Source organism: Pelophylax lessonae, assembly GCF_965119305.1.
Source record: "Pelophylax lessonae genome assembly, chromosome: 10".
Taxonomy (NCBI): Eukaryota; Metazoa; Chordata; class Amphibia; order Anura; family Ranidae; genus Pelophylax; species Pelophylax lessonae.
The window spans coordinates 134,247,368-134,264,306 of NC_138777.1; the positions used below are offsets into that span (position 1 = coordinate 134,247,368).

The 16,939-nt window shown below is 40.4% G+C and overlaps 1 protein-coding gene across 7 annotated transcripts in view; it reads left to right on the forward strand.

The window, feature by feature from the left end:
- NRXN2 (neurexin 2) overlaps window positions 1-16,939 on the forward strand; it is a 2,537,771-nt gene that overhangs the window by 1,534,159 nt on the left and 986,673 nt on the right. The window lies entirely within an intron of this gene.

Consider the following 16,939-nt stretch of genomic DNA (forward strand, 5'->3'; position numbering starts at 1 on the left):
GATCAAAAAAAAGTGTATGTATCTCACACGTACAAAACCACACTAGGCCCCAATTACTATTGTTTGTACCCCTAAAAGGCTGAATGAGGAGTAGGAGGAGTATGGAACAGGCAGCCCCCTCAAATCTTCAGAAGTATGAGATGAACCCCAAAAACTTGGAAAGGTGGATCTCACACGTACCAACACAAACTATCCCGTAATTTAATTGATCCCCAAAGGTTTTTATTGAATAGCGGAATAGGAAATATGATCAAAAAAAGTGTATGTATCTCACACGTACAGAAGCACACTAGGCCCCAATTACTATTGTTTGTACCCCTAAAAGGCTGAATGAGGAGTAGGAGGAGTATGGAACAGGCAGCACCCTCAAATCTTCAGAAGTATGAGATGAACCCCAAAAACTTGGAAAGGTGGATCTCACACGTACCAACACAAACTATCCCACAATTTAATTGATCCCCAAAGGTTTTTATTGAATAGCGGAATAGGAAATATGATCAAAAAAGTGTATGTATCTCACACGTACAGAAGCACACTAGGCCCCAATTACTATTGTTTGTACCCCTAAAAGGCTGAATGAGGAGTAGGAGGAGTATGGAACAGGCAGCACCCTCAAATCTTCAGAAGTATGAGATGGACCCCAAAAACTTGGAAAGGTGGATCTCACACGTACCAACACAAACTATCCCGCAATTTAATTGATCCCCAAAGGTTTTTATTGAATAGCGAAATAGGAAATATGATCAAAAAAAGTGTATGTATCTCACACGTACAGAAGCACACTAGGCCCCGATTACTATTGTTTGTACCCCTAAAAGGCTGAATGAGGAGTAGGAGTAGTATGGAACAGGCAGCACCCTCAAATCTTCAGAAGTATGAGATGAACCCCAAAAACTTGGAAAGGTGGATCTCACACGTACCAACACAAACTATCCCGCAATTTAATTGATCCCCAAAGGTTTTTATTGAATAGCGGAATAGGAAATATGATCAAAAAAAGTGTATGTATCTCACACGTACAGAAGCACACTAGGCCCCAATTACTATTGTTTGTACCCCTAAAAGGCTGAATGAGGAGTAGGAGGAGTATGGAACAGGCAGCACCCTCAAATCTTCAGAAGTATGAGATGAACCCCAAAAACTTGGAAAGGTGGATCTCACACGTACCAACACAAACTATCCCACAATTTAATTGATCCCCAAAGGTTTTTATTGAATAGCGGAATAGGAAATATGATCTAAAAAAGTGCACACTAGGCCCCAATTACTATTGTTTGTACCCCTAAAAGGCTGAATGAGGAGTAGGAGGAGTATGGAACAGGCAGCCCCCTCAAATCTTCAGAAGTATGAGATGAACCCCAAAAACTTGGAAAGGTGGATCTCACACGTACTAACACAAACTATCCTGCAATTTAATTGATCCCCAAAGGTTTTTATTGAATAGCGGAATAGGAAATATGATCAAAAAAAGTGTATGTATCTCACACGTACAGAAGAACACTATGCCCCAATTACTATTGTTTGTACCCCTAAAAGGCTGAATGAGGAGTAGGAGTAGTATGGAAGAGGCAGCACCCTCAAATCTTCAGAAGTATGAGATGAACCCCAAAAACTTGGAAAGGTGGATCTCACACGTACCAACACAAACTATCCCGCAATTTAATTGATCCCCAAAGGTTTTTATTGAATAGCGGAATAGGAAATATGATCAAAAAAAGTGTATGTATCTCACACGTACAAAAGCACACTAGGCCCCAATTACTATTGTTTGTACCCCTAAAAGGCTAAATGAGGAGTACACAAACTATCCCACAATTTAATTGATCCCCAAAGGTTTTTATTGAATAGCGGAATAGGAAATATGATCAAAAAAGTGTATGTATCTCACACGTACAGAAGCACACTAGGCCCCAATTACTATTGTTTGTACCCCTAAAAGGCTGAATGAGGAGTAGGAGGAGTATGGAACAGGCAGCACCCTCAAATCTTCAGAAGTATGAGATGAACCCCAAAAACTTGGAAAGGTGGATCTCACACGTACCAACACAAACTATCCCGCAATTTAATTGATCCCCAAAGGTTTTTATTGAATAGCGGAATAGGAAATATGATCAAAAAAAAGTGTATGTATCTCACACGTACAAAACCACACTAGGCCCCAATTACTATTGTTTGTACCCCTAAAAGGCTGAATGAGGAGTAGGAGGAGTATGGAACAGGCAGCCCCCTCAAATCTTCAGAAGTATGAGATGAACCCCAAAAACTTGGAAAGGTGGATCTCACACGTACCAACACAAACTATCCCGTAATGTAATTGATCCCCAAAGGTTTTTATTGAGTAGCGGAATAGGAAATATGATCAAAAAAAGTGTATGTATCTCACACGTTCAGAAGCACACTAGGCCCCAATTACTATTGTTTGTACCCCTAAAAGGCTGAATGAGGAGTAGGAGGAGTATGGAACAGGCAGCACCCTCAAATCTTCAGAAGTATGAGATGAACCCCAAAAACTTGGAAAGGTGGATCTCACACGTACCAACACAAACTATCCCACAAATTAATTGATCCCCAAAGGTTTTTATTGAATAGCGGAATAGGAAATATGATCAAAAAAGTGTAAGTATCTCACACGTACAGAAGCACACTAGGCCCCAATTATTATTGTTTGTACCCCTAAAAGGCTGAATGAGGAGTAGGAGGAGTATGGAACAGGCAGCACCCTCAAATCTTCAGAAGTATGAGATGAACCCCAAAAACTTGGAAAGGTGGATCTCACACGTACCAACACAAACTATCCCGCAATTTAATTGATCCCCAAAGGTTTTTATTGAATAGCGAAATAGGAAATATGATCAAAAAAAGTGTATGTATCTCACACGTACAGAAGCACACTAGGCCCCAATTACTATTGTTTGTACCCCTAAAAGGCTGAATGAGGAGTAGGAGTAGTATAAAACAGGCAGCACCCTCAAATCTTCAGAAGTATGAGATGAACCCCAAAAACTTGGAAAGGTGGATCTCACACGTACCAACACAAACTATCCCGCAATTTAATTGATCCCCAAAGGTTTTTATTGAATAGCGGAATAGGAAATATGATCAAAAAAAAGTGTATGTATCTCACACGTACAAAACCACACTAGGCCCCAATTACTATTGTTTGTACCCCTAAAAGGCTGAATGAGGAGTAGGAGGAGTATGGAACAGGCAGCCCCCTCAAATCTTCAGAAGTATGAGATGAACCCCAAAAACTTGGAAAGGTGGATCTCACACGTACCAACACAAACTATCCCGTAATTTAATTGATCCCCAAAGGTTTTTATTGAATAGTGGAATAGGAAATATGATCAAAAAAAGTGTATGTATCTCACACGTACAGAAGCACACTAGGCCCCAATTACTATTGTTTGTACCCCTAAAAGGCTGAATGAGGAGTAGGAGGAGTATGGAACAGGCAGCACCCTCAAATCTTCAGAAGTATGAGATGAACCCCAAAAACTTGGAAAGGTGGATCTCACACGTACCAACACAAACTATCCCGCAATTTAATTGATCCCCAAAGGTTTTTATTGAATAGCGAAATAGGAAATATGATCAAAAAAAGTGTATGTATCTCACACGTACAGAAGCACACTAGGCCCCAATTACTATTGTTTGTACCCCTAAAAGGCTGAATGAGGAGTAGGAGGAGTATGGAACAGGCAGCACCCTCAAATCTTCAGAAGTATGAGATGAACCCCAAAAACTTGGAAAGGTGGATCTCACACATACCAACGCAAACTATCCCGCAATTTAATTGATCCCCAAAGGTTTTTATTGAATAGCGGAATAGGAAATATGATCAAAAAAAGTGTATGTATCTCACACGTACAGAAGCACACTAGGCCCCAATTACTATTGTTTGTACCCCTAAAAGGCTGAATGAGGAGTAGGAGGAGTATGGAACAGGCAGCACCCTCAAATCTTCAGAAGTATGAGATGAACCCCAAAAACTTGGAAAGGTGGATCTCACACGTACCAACACAAACTATCCCGTAATTTAATTGATTCCCCAAAGGTTTTTATTGAATAGCGGAATAGGAAATATGATCAAAAAAAGTGTATGTATCTCACACGTACAGAAGCACACTAGGCCCCAATTACTATTGTTTGTACCCCTAAAAGGCTGAATGAGGAGTAGGAGGAGTATGGAACAGGCAGCACCCTCAAATCTTCAGAAGTATGAGATGAACCCCAAAAACTTGGAAAGGTGGATCTCACACATACCAACGCAAACTATCCCGCAATTTAATTGATCCCCAAAGGTTTTTATTGAATAGCGGAATAGGAAATATGATCAAAAAAAGTGTATGTATCTCACACGTACAGAAGCACACTAGGCCCCAATTACTATTGTTTGTACCCCTAAAAGGCTGAATGAGGAGTAGGAGGAGTATGGAACAGGCAGCACCCTCAAATCTTCAGAAGTATGAGATGAACCCCAAAAACTTGGAAAGGTGGATCTCACACGTACCAACACAAACTATCCCGTAATTTAATTGATCCCCAAAGGTTTTTATTGAATAGCGGAATAGGAAATATGATCAAAAAAGTGTATGTATCTCACACGTTCAGAAGCACACTAGGCCCCAATTACTATTGTTTGTACCCCTAAAAGGCTGAATGAGGAGTAGGAGGAGTATGGAACAGGCAGCACCCTCAAATCTTCAGAAGTATGAGATGAACCCCAAAAACTTGGAAAGGTGGATCTCACACGTACCAACACAAACTATCCCACAATTTAATTGATCCCCAAAGGTTTTTATTGAATAGCGGAATAGGAAATATGATCAAAAAAGTGTAAGTATCTCACACGTACAGAAGCACACTAGGCCCCAATTATTATTGTTTGTACCCCTAAAAGGCTGAATGAGGAGTAGGAGGAGTATGGAACAGGCAGCACCCTCAAATCTTCAGAAGTATGAGATGAACCCCAAAAACTTGGAAAGGTGGATCTCACACGTACCAACACAAACTATCCCGCAATTTAATTGATCCCCAAAGGTTTTTATTGAATAGCGAAATAGGAAATATGATCAAAAAAAGTGTATGTATCTCACACGTACAGAAGCACACTAGGCCCCAATTACTATTGTTTGTACCCCTAAAAGGCTGAATGAGGAGTAGGAGTAGTATGGAACAGGCAGCACCCTCAAATCTTCAGAAGTATGAGATGAACCCCAAAAACTTGGAAAGGTGGATCTCACACGTACCAACACAAACTATCCCGCAATTTAATTGATCCCCAAAGGTTTTTATTGAATAGCGGAATAGGAAATATGATCAAAAAAAAGTGTATGTATCTCACACGTACAAAACCACACTAGGCCCCAATTACTATTGTTTGTACCCCTAAAAGGCTGAATGAGGAGTAGGATGAGTATGGAACAGGCAGCACCCTCAAATCTTCAGAAGTATGAGATGAACCCCAAAAACTTGGAAAGGTGGATCTCACACGTACCAACACAAACTATCCCGCAATTTAATTGATCCCCAAAGGTTTTTATTGAATAGCGGAATAGGAAATATGATCAAAAAAAGTGTATGTATCTCACACGTACAAAAGCACACTAGGCCCCAATTACTATTGTTTGTACCCCTAAAAGGCTGAATGAGGAGTAGGAGGAGTATGGAACAGGCAGCACCCTCAAATCTTCAGAAGTATGAGATGAACCCCAAAAACTTGGAAAAGTGGATCTCACACGTACCAACACAAACTATCCCGCAATTTAATTGATCCCCAAAGGTTTTTATTGAATAGCGGAATAGGAAATATGATCAAAAAAAGTGTATGTATCTCACACGTACAGAAGCACACTAGGCCCCAATTACTATTGTTTGTACCCCTAAAAGGCTGAATGAGGAGTAGGAGGAGTATGGAACAGGCAGCACCCTCAAATCTTCAGAAGTATGAGATGAACCCCAAAAACTTGGAAAGGTGGATCTCACACGTACCAACGCAAACTATCCCGCAATTTAATTGATCCCCAAAGGTTTTTATTGAATAGCGGAATAGGAAATATGATCAAAAAAAGTGTATGTATCTCACACGTACAGAAGCACACTAGGCCCCAATTACTATTGTTTGTACCCCTAAAAGGCTGAATGAGGAGTAGGAGGAGTATTGAACAGGCAGCACCCTCAAATCTTCAGAAGTATGAGATGAACCCCAAAAACTTGGAAAGGTGGATCTCACACGTACCAACACAAACTATCCCGCAATTTAATTGATCCCCAAAGGTTTTTATTGAATAGCGGAATAGGAAATATGATCTAAAAAAGTGTATGTATCTCACACATACAGAAGCACAATAGGCCCCAATTACTATTGTTTGTATCCCTAAAAGGCTGAATGAGGAGTAGGAGGAGTATGGAACAGGCAGCACCCTCAAATCTTCAGAAGTATGAGATGAACCCCAAAAACTTGGAAAGGTGATCTCACACGTACCAACACAAACTATCCCGCAATTTAATTGATCCCCAAAGGTTTTTATTGAATAGCGGAATAGGAAATATGATCAAAAAAAGTGTATGTATCTCACACGTACAAAAGCACACTAGGCCCCAATTACTATTGTTTGTACCCCTAAAAGGCTGAATGAGGAGTAGGAGGAGTATGGAACAGGCAGCACCCTCAAATCTTCAGAAGTATGAGATGAACCCCAAAAACTTGGAAAGGTGGATCTCACACGTACCAACACAAACTATCCCACAATTTAATTGATCCCCAAAGGTTTTTATTGAATAGCGGAATAGGAAATATGATCAAACAAGTGTATGTATCTCACACGTACAGAAGCACACTAGACCCCAATTACTATTGTTTGTACCCCTAAAAGGCTGAATGAGGAGTAGGAGGAGTATGGAACAGGCAGCACCCTCAAATCTTCAGAAGTATGAGATGAACCCCAAAAACTTGGAAAGGTGGATCTCACACGTACCAACACAAACTATCCCGTAATTTAATTGATCCCCAAAGGTTTTTATTGAATAGCGGAATAGGAAATATGATCAAAAAAAGTGTATGTATCTCACACGTACAGAAGCACACTAGGCCCCAATTACTATTGTTTGTACCCCTAAAAGGCTGAATGAGGAGTAGGAGGAGTATGGAACAGGCAGCACCCTCAAATCTTCAGAAGTATGAGATGAACCCCAAAAACTTGGAAAGGTGGATCTCACACGTACCAACACAAACTATCCCGCAATTTAATTGATCCCCAAAGGTTTTTATTGAATAGCGAAATAGGAAATATGATCAAAAAAAGTGTATGTATCTCACACGTACAGAAGCACACTAGGCCCCAATTACTATTGTTTGTACCCCTAAAAGGCTGAATGAGGAGTAGGAGGAGTATGGAACAGGCAGCACCCTCAAATCTTCAGAAGTATGAGATGAACCCCAAAAACTTGGAAAGGTGGATCTCACACATACCAACGCAAACTATCCCGCAATTTAATTGATCCCCAAAGGTTTTTATTGAATAGCGGAATAGGAAATATGATCAAAAAAAGTGTATGTATCTCACACGTACAGAAGCACACTAGGCCCCAATTACTATTGTTTGTACCCCTAAAAGGCTGAATGAGGAGTAGGAGGAGTATGGAACAGGCAGCACCCTCAAATCTTCAGAAGTATGAGATGAACCCCAAAAACTTGGAAAGGTGGATCTCACATGTACCAACACAAACTATCCCGTAATTTAATTGATCCCCCAAAGGTTTTTATTGAATAGCGGAATAGGAAATATGATCAAAAAAAGTGTATGTATCTCACACGTACAGAAGCACACTAGGCCCCAATTACTATTGTTTGTACCCCTAAAAGGCTGAATGAGGAGTAGGAGGAGTATGGAACAGGCAGCACCCTCAAATCTTCAGAAGTATGAGATGAACCCCAAAAACTTGGAAAGGTGGATCTCACACGTACCAACACAAACTATCCCACAATTTAATTGATCCCCAAAGGTTTTTATTGAATAGCGGAATAGGAAATATGATCAAACAAGTGTATGTATCTCACACGTACAGAAGCACACTAGACCCCAATTACTATTGTTTGTACCCCTAAAAGGCTGAATGAGGAGTAGGAGGAGTATGGAACAGGCAGCACCCTCAAATCTTCAGATGTATGAGATGAACCCCAAAAACTTGGAAAGGTGGATCTCACACGTACCAACACAAACTATCCCGTAATTTAATTGATCCCCAAAGGTTTTTATTGAATAGCGGAATAGGAAATATGATCAAAAAAAGTGTATGTATCTCACCCGTACAGAAGCACACTAGGCCCCAATTACTATTGTTTGTACCCCTAAAAGGCTGAATGAGGAGTAGGAGGAGTATGGAACAGGCAGCACCCTCAAATCTTCAGAAGTATGAGATGAACCCCAAAAACTTGGAAAGGTGGATCTCACACATACCAACGCAAACTATCCCGCAATTTAATTGATCCCCAAAGGTTTTTATTGAATAGCGGAATAGGAAATATGATCAAAAAAAGTGTATGTATCTCACACGTACAGAAGCACACTAGGCCCCAATTACTATTGTTTGTACCCCTAAAAGGCTGAATGAGGAGTAGGAGGAGTATGGAACAGGCAGCACCCTCAAATCTTCAGAAGTATAAGATGAACCCCAAAAACTTGGAAAGGTGGATCTCACACGTACCAACACAATCTATCCCGTAATTTAATTGATCCCCCAAAGGTTTTTATTGAATAGCGGAATAGGAAATATGATCAAAAAAAGTGTATGTATCTCACACGTACAGAAGCACACTAGACCCCAATTACTATTGTTTGTACCCCTAAAAGGCTGAATGAGGAGTAGGAGGAGTATGGAACAGGCAGCACCCTCAAATCTTCAGAAGTATGAGATGAACCCCAAAAACTTGGAAAGGTGGATCTCACACGTACCAACACAAACTATCCCGTAATTTAATTGATCCCCCAAAGGTTTTTATTGAATAGCGGAATAGGAAATATGATCAAAAAAAGTGTATGTATCTCACACGTACAGAAGCACACTAGACCCCAATTACTATTGTTTGTACCCCTAAAAGGCTGAATGAGGAGTAGGAGGAGTATGGAACAGGCAGCACCCTCAAATCTTCAGAAGTATGAGATGAACCCCAAAAACTTGGAAAGGTGGATCTCACACGTACCAACACAAACTATCCCGTAATTTAATTGATCCCCAAAGGTTTTTATTGAATAGCGGAATAGGAAATATGATCAAAAAAAGTGTATGTATCTCACCCGTACAGAAGCACACTAGGCCCCAATTACTATTGTTTGTACCCCTAAAAGGCTGAATGAGGAGTAGGAGGAGTATGGAACAGGCAGCACCCTCAAATCTTCAGAAGTATGAGATGAACCCCAAAAACTTGGAAAGGTGGATCTCACACGTACCAACACAAACTATCCCGTAATTTAATTGATTCCCCAAAGGTTTTTATTGAATAGCGGAATAGGAAATATGATCAAAAAAAGTGTATGTATCTCACACGTACAGAAGCACACTAGGCCCCAATTACTATTGTTTGTACCCCTAAAAGGCTGAATGAGGAGTAGGAGGAGTATAGAACAGGCAGCACCCTCAAATCTTCAGAAGTATGAGATGAACCCCAAAAACTTGGAAAGGTGGATCTCACACGTACCAACACAAACTATCCCACAATTTAATTGATCCCCAAAGGTTTTTATTGAATAGCGGAATAGGAAATATGATCAAAAAAGTGTATGTATCTCACACGTACAGAAGCACACTAGGCCCCAATTACTATTGTTTGTACCCCTAAAAGGCTGAATGAGGAGTAGGAGGAGTATGGAACAGGCAGCACCCTCAAATCTTCAGAAGTATGAGATGAACCCCAAAAACTTGGAAAGGTGGATCTCACACGTACCAACACAAACTATCCCGTAATTTAATTGATCCCCAAAGGTTTTTATTGAATAGCGGAATAGGAAATATGATCAAAAAAGTGTATGTATCTCACACGTTCAGAAGCACACTAGGCCCCAATTACTATTGTTTGTACCCCTAAAAGGCTGAATGAGGAGTAGGAGGAGTATGGAACAGGCAGCACCCTCAAATCTTCAGAAGTATGAGATGAACCCCAAAAACTTGGAAAGGTGGATCTCACACGTACCAACACAAACTATCCCACAATTTAATTGATCCCCAAAGGTTTTTATTGAATAGCGGAATAGGAAATATGATCAAAAAAGTGTAAGTATCTCACACGTACAGAAGCACACTAGGCCCCAATTATTATTGTTTGTACCCCTAAAAGGCTGAATGAGGAGTAGGAGGAGTATGGAACAGGCAGCACCCTCAAATCTTCAGAAGTATGAGATGAACCCCAAAAACTTGGAAAGGTGGATCTCACACGTACCAACACAAACTATCCCGCAATTTAATTGATCCCCAAAGGTTTTTATTGAATAGCGAAATAGGAAATATGATCAAAAAAAGTGTATGTATCTCACACGTACAGAAGCACACTAGGCCCCAATTACTATTGTTTGTACCCCTAAAAGGCTGAATGAGGAGTAGGAGTAGTATGGAACAGGCAGCACCCTCAAATCTTCAGAAGTATGAGATGAACCCCAAAAACTTGGAAAGGTGGATCTCACACGTACCAACACAAACTATCCCGCAATTTAATTGATCCCCAAAGGTTTTTATTGAATAGCGGAATAGGAAATATGATCAAAAAAAAGTGTATGTATCTCACACGTACAAAACCACACTAGGCCCCAATTACTATTGTTTGTACCCCTAAAAGGCTGAATGAGGAGTAGGATGAGTATGGAACAGGCAGCACCCTCAAATCTTCAGAAGTATGAGATGAACCCCAAAAACTTGGAAAGGTGGATCTCACACGTACCAACACAAACTATCCCGTAATTTAATTGATCCCCAAAGGTTTTTATTGAATAGCGGAATAGGAAATATGATCAAAAAAAGTGTATGTATCTCACACGTACAGAAGCACACTAGGCCCCAATTACTATTGTTTGTACCCCTAAAAGGCTGAATGAGGAGTAGGAGGAGTATGGAACAGGCAGCACCCTCAAATCTTCAGAAGTATGAGATGAACCCCAAAAACTTGGAAAGGTGGATCTCACACATACCAACGCAAACTATCCCGCAATTTAATTGATCCCCAAAGGTTTTTATTGAATAGCGGAATAGGAAATATGATCAAAAAAAGTGTATGTATCTCACACGTACAGAAGCACACTAGGCCCCAATTACTATTGTTTGTACCCCTAAAAGGCTGAATGAGGAGTAGGAGGAGTATGGAACAGGCAGCACTCTCAAATCTTCAGAAGTATGAGATGAACCCCAAAAACTTGGAAAGGTGGATCTCACACGTACCAACACAAACTATCCCGCAATTTAATTGATCCCCAAAGGTTTTTATTGAATAGCGGAATAGGAAATATGATCAAAAAAAGTGTATGTATCTCACACGTACAAAAGCACACTAGGCCCCAATTACTATTGTTTGTACCCCTAAAAGGCTGAATCAGGAGTAGGAGTAGTATGGAACAGGCAGCACCCTCAAATCTTCAGAAGTATGAGATGAACCCCAAAAACTTGGAAAGGTGGATCTCACACGTACCAACACAAACTATCCCGCAATTTAATTGATCCCCAAAGGTTTTTATTGAATAGCGGAATAGGAAATATGATCAAAAAAAAGTGTATGTATCTCACACGTACAAAACCACACTAGGCCCCAATTACTATTGTTTGTACCCCTAAAAGGCTGAATGAGGAGTAGGAGGAGTATGGAACAGGCAGCCCCCTCAAATCTTCAGAAGTATGAGATGAACCCCAAAAACTTGGAAAGGTGGATCTCACACGTACCAACACAAACTATCCCGTAATTTAATTGATCCCCAAAGGTTTTTATTGAATAGCGGAATAGGAAATATGATCAAAAAAAGTGTATGTATCTCACACGTACAGAAGCACACTAGGCCCCAATTACTATTGTTTGTACCCCTAAAAGGCTGAATGAGGAGTAGGAGGAGTATGGAACAGGCAGCACCCTCAAATCTTCAGAAGTATGAGATGAACCCCAAAAACTTGGAAAGGTGGATCTCACACATACCAACGCAAACTATCCCGCAATTTAATTGATCCCCAAAGGTTTTTATTGAATAGCGGAATAGGAAATATGATCAAAAAAAGTGTATGTATCTCACACGTACAGAAGCACACTAGGCCCCAATTACTATTGTTTGTACCCCTAAAAGGCTGAATGAGGAGTAGGAGGAGTATGGAACAGGCAGCACTCTCAAATCTTCAGAAGTATGAGATGAACCCCAAAAACTTGGAAAGGTGGATCTCACACGTACCAACACAAACTATCCCGCAATTTAATTGATCCCCAAAGGTTTTTATTGAATAGCGGAATAGGAAATATGATCAAAAAAAGTGTATGTATCTCACACGTACAAAAGCACACTAGGCCCCAATTACTATTGTTTGTACCCCTAAAAGGCTGAATCAGGAGTAGGAGGAGTATGGAACAGGCAGCACCCTCGAATCTTCAGAAGTAAGAGATGAACCCCAAAAACTTGGAAAAGTGGATCTCACACGTACCAACACAAACTATCCCGCAATTTAATTGATCCCCAAAGGTTTTTATTGAATAGCGGAATAGGAAATATGATCAAAAAAAGTGTATGTATCTCACACGTACAGAAGCACACTAGGCCCCAATTACTATTGTTTGTACCCCTAAAAGGCTGAATGAGGAGTAGGAGGAGTATGGAACAGGCAGCACCCTCAAATCTTCAGAAGTATGAGATGAACCCCAAAAACTTGGAAAGGTGGATCTCACACGTACCAACGCAAACTATCCCGCAATTTAATTGATCCCCAAAGGTTTTTATTGAATAGCGGAATAGGAAATATGATCAAAAAAAGTGTATGTATCTCACACGTATAGAAGCACACTAGGCCCCAATTACTATTGTTTGTACCCCTAAAAGGCTGAATGAGGAGTAGGAGGAGTATGGAACAGGCAGCACCCTCAAATCTTCAGAAGTATGAGATGAACCCCAAAAACTTGGAAAGGTGGATCTCACACGTACCAACACAAACTATCCCGCAATTTAATTGATCCCCAAAGGTTTTTATTGAATAGCGGAATAGGAAATATGATCTCAAAAAGTGTATGTATCTCACACGTACAGAAGCACACTAGGCCCCAATTACTATTGTTTGTACCCCTAAAAGGCTGAATGAGGAGTAGGAGGAGTATGGAACAGGCAGCACCCTCAAATCTTCAGAAGTATGAGATGAACCCCAAAAACTTGGAAAGGTGGATCTCACACGTACCAACACAAACTATCCCACAATTTAATTGATCCCCAAAGGTTTTTATTGAATAGCGGAATAGGAAATATGATCAAACAAGTGTATGTATCTCACACGTACAGAAGCACACTAGACCCCAATTACTATTGTTTGTACCCCTAAAAGGCTGAATGAGGAGTAGGAGGAGTATGGAACAGGCAGCACCCTCAAATCTTCAGAAGTATGAGATGAACCCCAAAAACTTGGAAAGGTGGATCTCACACGTACCAACACAAACTATCCCGTAATTTAATTGATCCCCAAAGGTTTTTATTGAATAGCGGAATAGGAAATATGATCAAAAAAAGTGTATGTATCTCACACGTACAGAAGCACACTAGGCCCCAATTACTATTGTTTGTACCCCTAAAAGGCTGAATGAGGAGTAGGAGGAGTATGGAACAGGCAGCACCCTCAAATCTTCAGAAGTATGAGATGAACCCCAAAAACTTGGAAAGGTGGATCTCACACGTACCAACACAAACTATCCCGCAATTTAATTGATCCCCAAAGGTTTTTATTGAATAGCGAAATAGGAAATATGATCAAAAAAAGTGTATGTATCTCACACGTACAGAAGCACACTAGGCCCCAATTACTATTGTTTGTACCCCTAAAAGGCTGAATGAGGAGTAGGAGGAGTATGGAACAGGCAGCACTCTCAAATCTTCAGAAGTATGAGATGAACCCCAAAAACTTGGAAAGGTGGATCTCACACGTACCAACACAAACTATCCCACAATTTAATTGATCCCCAAAGGTTTTTATTGAATAGCGGAATAGGAAATATGATCAAACAAGTGTATGTATCTCACACGTACAGAAGCACACTAGACCCCAATTACTATTCTTTGTACCCCTAAAAGGCTGAATGAGGAGTAGGAGGAGTATGGAACAGGCAGCACCCTCAAATCTTCAGAAGTATGAGATGAACCCCAAAAACTTGGAAAGGTGGATCTCACACGTACCAACACAAACTATCCCGTAATTTAATTGATCCCCAAAGGTTTTTATTGAATAGCGGAATAGGAAATATGATCAAAAAAAGTGTATGTATCTCACACGTACAGAAGCACACTAGGCCCCAATTACTATTGTTTGTACCCCTAAAAGGCTGAATGAGGAGTAGGAGGAGTATGGAACAGGCAGCACCCTCAAATCTTCAGAAGTATGAGATGAACCCCAAAAACTTGGAAAGGTGGATCTCACACGTACCAACACAAACTATCCCGCAATTTAATTGATCCCCAAAGGTTTTTATTGAATAGCGAAATAGGAAATATGATCAAAAAAAGTGTATGTATCTCACACGTACAGAAGCACACTAGGCCCCAATTACTATTGTTTGTACCCCTAAAAGGCTGAATGAGGAGTAGGAGGAGTATGGAACAGGCAGCACTCTCAAATCTTCAGAAGTATGAGATGAACCCCAAAAACTTGGAAAGGTGGATCTCACACGTACCAACACAAACTATCCCACAATTTAATTGATCCCCAAAGGTTTTTATTGAATAGCGGAATAGGAAATATGATCAAACAAGTGTATGTATCTCACACGTACAGAAGCACACTAGACCCCAATTACTATTCTTTGTACCCCTAAAAGGCTGAATGAGGAGTAGGAGGAGTATGGAACAGGCAGCACCCTCAAATCTTCAGAAGTATGAGATGAACCCCAAAAACTTGGAAAGGTGGATCTCACACGTACCAACACAAACTATCCCGTAATTTAATTGATCCCCAAAGGTTTTTATTGAATAGCGGAATAGGAAATATGATCAAAAAAAGTGTATGTATCTCACACGTACAGAAGCACACTAGGCCCCAATTACTATTGTTTGTACCCCTAAAAGGCTGAATGAGGAGTAGGAGGAGTATGGAACAGGCAGCACCCTCAAATCTTCAGAAGTATGAGATGAACCCCAAAAACTTGGAAAGGTGGATCTCACACGTACCAACACAAACTATCCCGCAATTTAATTGATCCCCAAAGGTTTTTATTGAATAGCGAAATAGGAAATATGATCAAAAAAAGTGTATGTATCTCACACGTACAGAAGCACACTAGGCCCCAATTACTATTGTTTGTACCCCTAAAAGGCTGAATGAGGAGTAGGAGGAGTATGGAACAGGCAGCACTCTCAAATCTTCAGAAGTATGAGATGAACCCCAAAAACTTGGAAAGGTGGATCTCACACGTACCAACACAAACTATCCCGCAATTTAATTGATCCCCAAAGGTTTTTATTGAATAGCGGAATAGGAAATATGATCAAAAAAAGTGTATGTATCTCACACGTACAGAAGCACACTAGGCCCCAATTACTATTGTTTGTACCCCTAAAAGGCTGAATGAGGAGTAGGATGAGTATGGAACAGGCAGCACCCTCAAATCTTCAGAAGTATGAGATGAACCCCAAAAACTTGGAAAGGTGGATCTCACACGTACCAACACAAACTATCCCGCAATTTAATTGATCCCCAAAGGTTTTTATTGAATAGCGGAAAAGGAAATATGATCAAAAAAAGTGTATGTATCTCACACGTACAAAAGCACACTAGGCCCCAATTACTATTGTTTGTACCCCTAAAAGGCTGAATGAGGAGTAGGAGGAGTATGGAACAGGCAGCACCCTCAAATCTTCAGAAGTATGAGATGAACCCCAAAAACTTGGAAAAGTGGATCTCACACGTACCAACACAAACTATCCCGCAATTTAATTGATCCCCAAAGGTTTTTATTGAATAGCGGAATAGGAAATATGATCAAAAAAAGTGTATGTATCTCACACGTACAAAAGCACACTAGGCCCCAATTACTATTGTTTGTACCCCTAAAAGGCTGAATGAGGAGTAGGAGGAGTATGGAACAGGCAGCACCCTCAAATCTTCAGAAGTATGAGATGAACCCCAAAAACTTGGAAAAGTGGATCTCACACGTACCAACACAAACTATCCCGCAATTTAATTGATCCCCAAAGGTTTTTATTGAATAGCGGAATAGGAAATATGATCAAAAAAAGTGTATGTATCTCACACGTACAGAAGCACACTAGGCCCCAATTACTATTGTTTGTACCCCTAAAAGGCTGAATGAGGAGTAGGAGGAGTATGGAACAGGCAGCACCCTCAAATCTTCAGAAGTATGAGATGAACCCCAAAAACTTGGAAAGGTGGATCTCACACGTACCAACGCAAACTATCCCGCAATTTAATTGATCCCCAAAGGTTTTTATTAAATAGCGGAATAGGAAATATGATCAAAAAAAGTGTATGTATCTCACACGTACAGAAGCACACTAGGCCCCAATTACTATTGTTTGTACCCCTAAAAGGCTGAATGAGGAGTAGGAGGAGTATGGAACAGGCAGCACCCTCAAATCTTCAGAAGTATGAGATGAACCCCAAAAACTTGGAAAGGTGGATCTCACACGTACCAACACAAACTATCCCGCAATTTAATTGATCCCCAAAGGTTTTTATTGAATAGCGGAATAGGAAATATGATCTAAAAAAG